This window comes from Triticum dicoccoides, chromosome 1B, assembly GCF_002162155.2.
Source record: "Triticum dicoccoides isolate Atlit2015 ecotype Zavitan chromosome 1B, WEW_v2.0, whole genome shotgun sequence".
Classification (NCBI taxonomy): Eukaryota; Viridiplantae; Streptophyta; class Magnoliopsida; order Poales; family Poaceae; genus Triticum; species Triticum dicoccoides.
In genome coordinates, this window is record NC_041381.1 from 271,788,155 (window position 1) to 271,795,401 (window position 7,247).

Consider the following 7,247-nt stretch of genomic DNA (forward strand, 5'->3'; position numbering starts at 1 on the left):
ACCACATCGCCCCGCCGCCCCAGCCACGACGCCCCTCCACTACGGCGACCGCCCGAGCCCCGCCCTGAGGAAGGCCACGGTATCGTCCCCCTCCCCTGCGGCGGACCTCCTCCACCGGGCCGCCTGCCCTCCTCCACCGGCCGCCCCCTCCCCTATAGTGAGTTCCTCCTCCTCCTCTTCGTCTTTTTAGTTTTTTTAGTTTTAGGTTTATGTTTAGTTTAGATTTAGTTTTAGTTTCAGTTTAAGTTTTAGGTTTAGGTTTAATTTTGGTTTAGTTTTAGGTTTAGGTTAGTTCTGAAAAAATAAGAAGAAAATAAGAATAATTAGAAAAGGAGGAGGAAGAAGTGGAAGAAGATGAAGAAGAAGAGGGGCGCCTCGACATCGACGAAACCCTTAATGACATATATTTTGGTGGCATGGTGTTGTAAATATTTACTTAGGTTGATGGCAAAAACAATAGTGCTATGTTACTCATCTTTCGATTTCAATGTGTAGTTGTTTCGTCGCTGCAAGGGTCTGGTGTTCGTCGAGCTCCGCCCCTGCGTACGTGGGTGAGCACAAATGACATATCCTCCTCCCCCCTTAATTATTTTCTCTGTTCTTGCCTTCGCGCCGATGACACTAGCTAGGTAACTATAGTCGCATAACCAGTATGTGTCTCTCGTTCGAAAGGGTTGCATTTATAAATATGCATTTGGTTGCATATTTATCACCGTAACTCATTCAGATTGTCCAACGATTTCCACGGACAACCCGTGTATGTGTAGATTGAGTACGTTCTCCATGCTCTACCCCATTCCGAGACAGACTTTCATCAGCGCCTCACTGTTGTTCTCCGGATGCATATTCTCTCGGCTTTTTGCCGAGACATGTATCGGAGAACAGCGGGGAGGTGCTGCCAAAATTTTGTCTCAGAATGGGGTAGAGCATGGAGAACGTACTCAATCTACACATACTCGGGTGGGATTAGGACCTATCTTTACCTATTAGAGTGTAGGTTGCATGAATGTAATATATATATATATATATATATATATATATATATATATATATATATATATATATATATATATTGTCTGTCCAGTAGCTAAGCAAGATGAGTGATCGTGCGTGGATGTATATCGGTCGCACTAGTCAGAAAGAGATTACCAATGAATGGTTAACAAAAACCAAGGGGTTTGTGAAAGACGCATTTGCAAATGGCCAGAGGAAAAACTGGTGCCCCCGTGTCCGGTGCAACAATTGGGAAAAGAGGACAGAGGATGAAATGGGCAAACACCTGCAGAAGAGTGGTTTTACGCCCGGTTATATAGTTTGGACATTTCATGGTGAGTCTGCCCAATGTGCTAGAGCTGAGGTGGTTCATCGTCGCACCGACGAGCATGGTACCAGGATGGAAGACATGGTGCAAAACTTTGATGATGCTCGGGATTCGGACGAAGAGATGGAGGAATCTGCAAAGGCTTTTTATGATATGTTGGAGTCTGCAAAACGTCCTCTTCATGAGCACACTGAGCTTTGTTAGTTGGATGCCATCTCACAAATAATGGCTCTGAAGGCTCAGTTCAACTTGGGCAGAGAATGCTACGACACGATGATGACAATATTTGGACGCTTTCTACCCAAAGGCCATGTAGTGCCTGCAAACCTGTACCAGTCAGACAAAATCCTCCGTGCTCTTAAGATGCCCTATGAGAAGATATGTGCCTGTGAGAAAGGATGTGCCTTATTTAGGCTTGAGTATGCGGACTTGAACTATTGTCCTATTTGCAAGTCTTCCAGGTATATTGTGGTAGACAATGATTTGGGTGAGAAGACGTAGACCAAAATCCCGGTTAATGTTCTTCGGTATTATGCCAATCGTACCAAAACTTCAACGCCTTTCATGGTTGAAGAGAGGACCAGACAGATGACATGGCACAAAACGGGCAAAAGAACCAAAGTAGATGCAGATGGTCATCTGATGATGGTACACACACCGGATGGTGAAGCGTGGAAGCGCTTCGATGCATTATATGCGGAAAAAGCGGCATATCCAAGGCATCCTTGAGTCAGCATCAACATGGATGGGTTCATTGTGTTTGGTCTGACGGCAACCCAAAACAGTTGTTGGCCCGTATTTGTCTTTCCACTCAATCTCCCCCTTGACAGATTATGCAAAGAAAGAACATTTTCCTGACGTTGATAATTCCAGGGCCAAACTATCCGGGAAATAATATGAATGTGTACGTGTAGCCACTTAAGGACAAATTGCAGGAAGCTTGGGATAATGGGTTCAAGACATGCGATGCCTTTAACAAACAGAACTTCATAATTCATGTATGGTACATGTACTCGACGCATGATTTGCCGACGTATGCGCTATTTGTTGGATGGTGTGTGCATGGAAGGTTCCCGTGCCCCACATGCAAGGCAGCTCTTGAGTTCCGTTGGCTGTAGGCAGGTCGCAAGTTTTCTTGCTTTGACTTGCATAGACAGTTCCTGGATCCTCACCATAAGTTTAGGAAAGACAAGAAGAACTTCATGAAAGGTAGAGTTGTCAAAAACTCTGTACCACCTACGTTGACAGGCCAAGAGACCCTGGATCAGGTAAACACTCTCGAGCCAGATCCAAAGCGTCCAGGGTATTTCAATGGGTATAATTTGAAACACGCCTGGACTCACAAGACATGCTTGTGGGATCTGCCTTACTTCAAAGACCTCCTTTGCTCACACAACATCGACATGATGCACACTAAAAAGAATATCGCCGAAGCACTTTTTGGTACATTGTTCGGCATAGAGTGGAAGTCAAAGGATAATACTAAGGCTAGAGTCGATCAGGAGGCGCTATGGCATAGACCGTTACAAAACATGCAAAAACCAAAATGAAAGCACAACTAGACGAAGCCAAAGGCATGGTTCAATCATGGAAGGCCAGCTATGAGGGAAATTATCTTGTGGGTAAAAATGCAGTCGATGTTCCTTGATGGGTATGCAGCGAATCTAAAGAGGGGAGCGAGTCTTGAAAAATTGAAAATATTTGGTCTCAAGAGTCATGATTGGCACATATGGATTGAGCGGGTAATGTCGGTGATGTTGCGTGGCTTCATCCCTCGGGATGAATGGCCAGTACTAGCCGAGCTGAGCTATTTCTTTCATGTTCTTTGTGCGGAAGAACTATCGCCTGCCATGCTAGAAGAAATGGAAGAGTTGGCGTCGGAGTTGATCTGCAAGTTAGAGAAGATCCTTCCGTCGGGTTTCTTTAATCCAATTCAACACTTTATTTTTCATCTCCCGATAGAGGCAAGATTGGGGGGCCCGTGCAAAATCGTTGGTGCTACACAACTGAGAGGATGCAGAAGACGCTCCGAGCAAAATGTAAAAATAAACATAGAATTGAAGCATCGATGGCTGAGGCATTCATTACTAGAGAGGCGGAAAACTTCGTGACAGCACACTTCGAAGCCTAAAATCGTCATTTGCATAATCCAAAGCCTAGGTACAATGCTGGCGCCCATAAAATAGGTGGGTCCAACCTCAACCTATTCAAAGCGAATCTCGCACCAGCCAGTGCTTCGAAACCAATATTGTGGGATGTTGAAGAATGGCAAACCATTTCGCTGTATATCTTCACCAATCTAACAGAAGTGCGGCCGTACATCGAGTAAGTTCTCGCGGTACATTGTTTCTCAACTTCTAATTCCTTTGAACTGCTCTTATTCCTGGATATTTTTCGATACAGTCGATACATCGCCAAATTCTCGGATGGAGCGGTGATCCAAAAGGAATCCATCAAAGAGTATGAGCTTCTGACAAAGCAAGGAGGCGGCTTTCCCGATTTCATCTCCTGGTTCAAACAAACGGTAATTTCCATTAGACCAGTCTCATTCCTTCGTCTAATTTGCATCTAATGCAACAATCCTTTCGTATTAAACTTGTGGGCTAATTCAGAGTCTATGGACGACGAATTGAGACAAGTTGCTAATGATTTTGACTTAAGGTCCATTCATTTGACAAATACGACATCAATGGGTATCGCTTTCGTACCTACAGCAGAGAGCTATCTATGGCCGACCTAAAGTCTACGAATTGTTGTGTCTTTTCTATTGGCGATGGAGGTATCGAGTATTATGGGAGAGTTGAAGCAATTTATGAACTTCTATTCTATGGTCAAAACTCACCGAATGTCGTAGTCTTCAAATGTTACTGGTTCCAGCCAAAGGAGACTAGAAGGACTCATGAACATATAGGGCTAGTCGAAATCAAACAAAGCACCCATTTAGATGTTCCTGATGTCTATATTACGGCTCAACAGGTGACCCAAGTTTTCTATCTACCGTGGGCCTGCCAAACTGATCCAAATCTGAATGGTTGGCATGTCATTTATGAAGTGCCGCCATGTGTTAGACCACCTCCACCCAATGAAGAGGATTATTAACCTCACATTAACCCAGACACATATGATGGTGAATTCTTCCAAGAAACACGTCTTTCCAAAAAAACGCTTCAAGAAACGCTCTACTTCACAATAGAACATTGAAGTACAGAGCGACAGTGTGGGGACCCCGACTCATAAGTCATGTGTAACGCCCTCGATGCGGCTATAGCTCCCACGTGTCGAGGCACGACTTAGAGACATAACCGCATTGAAAGCAATGTCGCAAGTTAGGCAATCATTACAACATCCCATGTAGTATATGATAAAAAGGGGAAGATAACATAGTTGGCTTACACTCGCCACGTCACATCAGAGTACATAAATAACATCCATCAAACAAATCACTCATGGCCCGACTACGGTGCCAAAATAGAAAAGAACCCAACATGCGACAAGGTCCTGAATCGATAACCCCAACTAGGCACCACTACTGATCATCCGGAAAAGATACGTAGTATCGCTGAGAGTCCTCGTCGAACTCCCACTTGAGCTCGTGGTCGTCAACTGGAGCAGAATCACCTGGACCTGCATCTGGAGTTGTAGTATCTGTGAGCCACAGGGACTCAGCAATCTCACACCCACGCGATCAGGACTATTTAAGCTCATAGGAATGGATAAGGCAAAAATATGTGGAGCTGCAGCAAGCGACTAGCATATGTGGTGGCTAACTTATACGCAAAAGAGAGCGAGAAGAGAAGGCGAGGCACGAGCGAGAAGCTAAAGGAACATCCTGCGCAAGCATAACTCCAACACCGTGTCCACTTCCCGGACTCCGCCGAGAAGGGGCCATCACGGTAACACACACGGTTGATTCATTTTAATTAAGTTTAGTTCAAGTAATCTACAACCGGACATTAACAAATTCCCATCTGCCCATAACCGCGGGCACAGCTTTCGAAAGATCAATCCCTGCAGGGGGGTCCCAACTTAGCCCATAACAAGCTCTCACGGTCAATGAAGGAATAGACCTCCACCCAAGACACACCGATCAGACTCGGTATCTTGGTACAACAAGATGATTCGACAGGTTAAAACAAGTCCAGCAACACCGCCCGAATGTGCCGACAAATCCCGATAGGAGCTGCACATATCTCTTTCTCATGGCACACTCAGATGAGCAATCCGTACAACTAAAACCAAACCTCGAGTTTCCCCGAGGGGGCGCTGCACAGGGCTCTAGTTCGGACCAACACTCAGAGGAGCACTGGCCCGTGGGGGGCTAAAATAAAGATGACCTTTGGGCTCCGAAAACCCAAGGGAAAAAGAGGCTAGGTGGCAAATGGTAAAACCAATGTTGGGCATTGCTGGAAAAGCTTTAATCAAGGCGAACTATCAAGGGGTTCCCATTATAGCCCAACCGCGTAAGGGACGCACAATCCGGGAACATAACACCGGTATGACGGAAACTAGGGCGGCAAGAGTGGAACAAAACACTAGGCGAGAGGCCGAGCCTTCCACCCTTTACCAAGTATATAGATGCATTAAGATAACATAGCAATATAATGATATCCCAACAAGAATGTAAATGTTCCAACAAGGAACGACTCCAATCTTCACCTGCAACTAACAACGCTATAAGAAGGGCTGAGCAAAGCGGTAACATAGCCAATCAACGGTTTGCTAGGACAATGGTGGGTTAGAGGTTCAACATGGCAATTGGGAGGCTGACAAGCAAAAGGTAGGCATCGCAGCAGTGGCAAAGCAAAAGAGCGAGCAAACTAGCATAGCAAAGATAGTAGTGATTTCGAGGGTATGATCATCTTGCCTGCACAGTTGTCAGAGTTGACTGGATCCTCACAAGCAAACTCAACGGGCTCCTTGGTAGCAAACTCGTCTCCCGGCTCTACCCAACAAGACAAACAAGCAACAAGGATACAATCAACCACGGGCAAGACCAAGCAATAAGATGAAATGACGATATGCTATGCGGGATGCGATGCGGGATGCAAAATGCAAGATATGACAGTAAATTCATGAACCTGGCATCAACTTGGAAAACCAAGTGTGCCACTGGATAGAGGGGATGAAAACGCTTGAAAACGGTATAAAGATCATTGGAATCGGAGCTACGGTTTGGAAATGGCGAGCGTTTTAAGATACGACACCGGTCTGCGATTTACAGCAAGTAGGCATCTAAATGCAACAAAATGAACATGCTACAGCCACCAAACATGAAAACAAAATACATGGCAGTGATTTACACAAGATGGTTGACAAAACACTAGCACTGAGCCATAGGCAAAATCATCCATTAAGAGGTTCAAACAAGCATGGCTAAAACGCAAATGCAAAACAGATTCCAGACTTAGTGAAATTAACACTAGTCTGAAATTTCAGATCACGATGCTCTCTTCGGAGCAGCAAAACAACATGATAGAAAACCTGAACATGACAAGTAAGAACATGGCATGGAGATACTCATCAAGCTTAACAAAACACCCAAAGTGACCTGGGGCCAAAAGGGTTCACAAAATACTCTACCGAGCTCACGAACATCGCTCGAACACAATCAGTTTTCAGACTTAGTGAAAACTGAGACATGCTGAAATTTAACTCACGAAGGCATGTCAACGAGCTCGATGCACTCGCTACGGTGCAAGTCATGGCAAGTAAAACATATAACCAGCAAGAAGGCACAAAGTGCTAGCTACACATGGCAAGAACAAAGGCATAGCATGCATGGAACACTAACGGTAGCATCGGCAAAATCGCAAACAAGTTGACGGTCTGCCCAGATTAACAACGAAGCAAAAGTTGAGCTCGATTGAGTCAACCTAGAGCACTCCACATATGCCAACAAAGACATGGATGGATAGAGCATAAGATA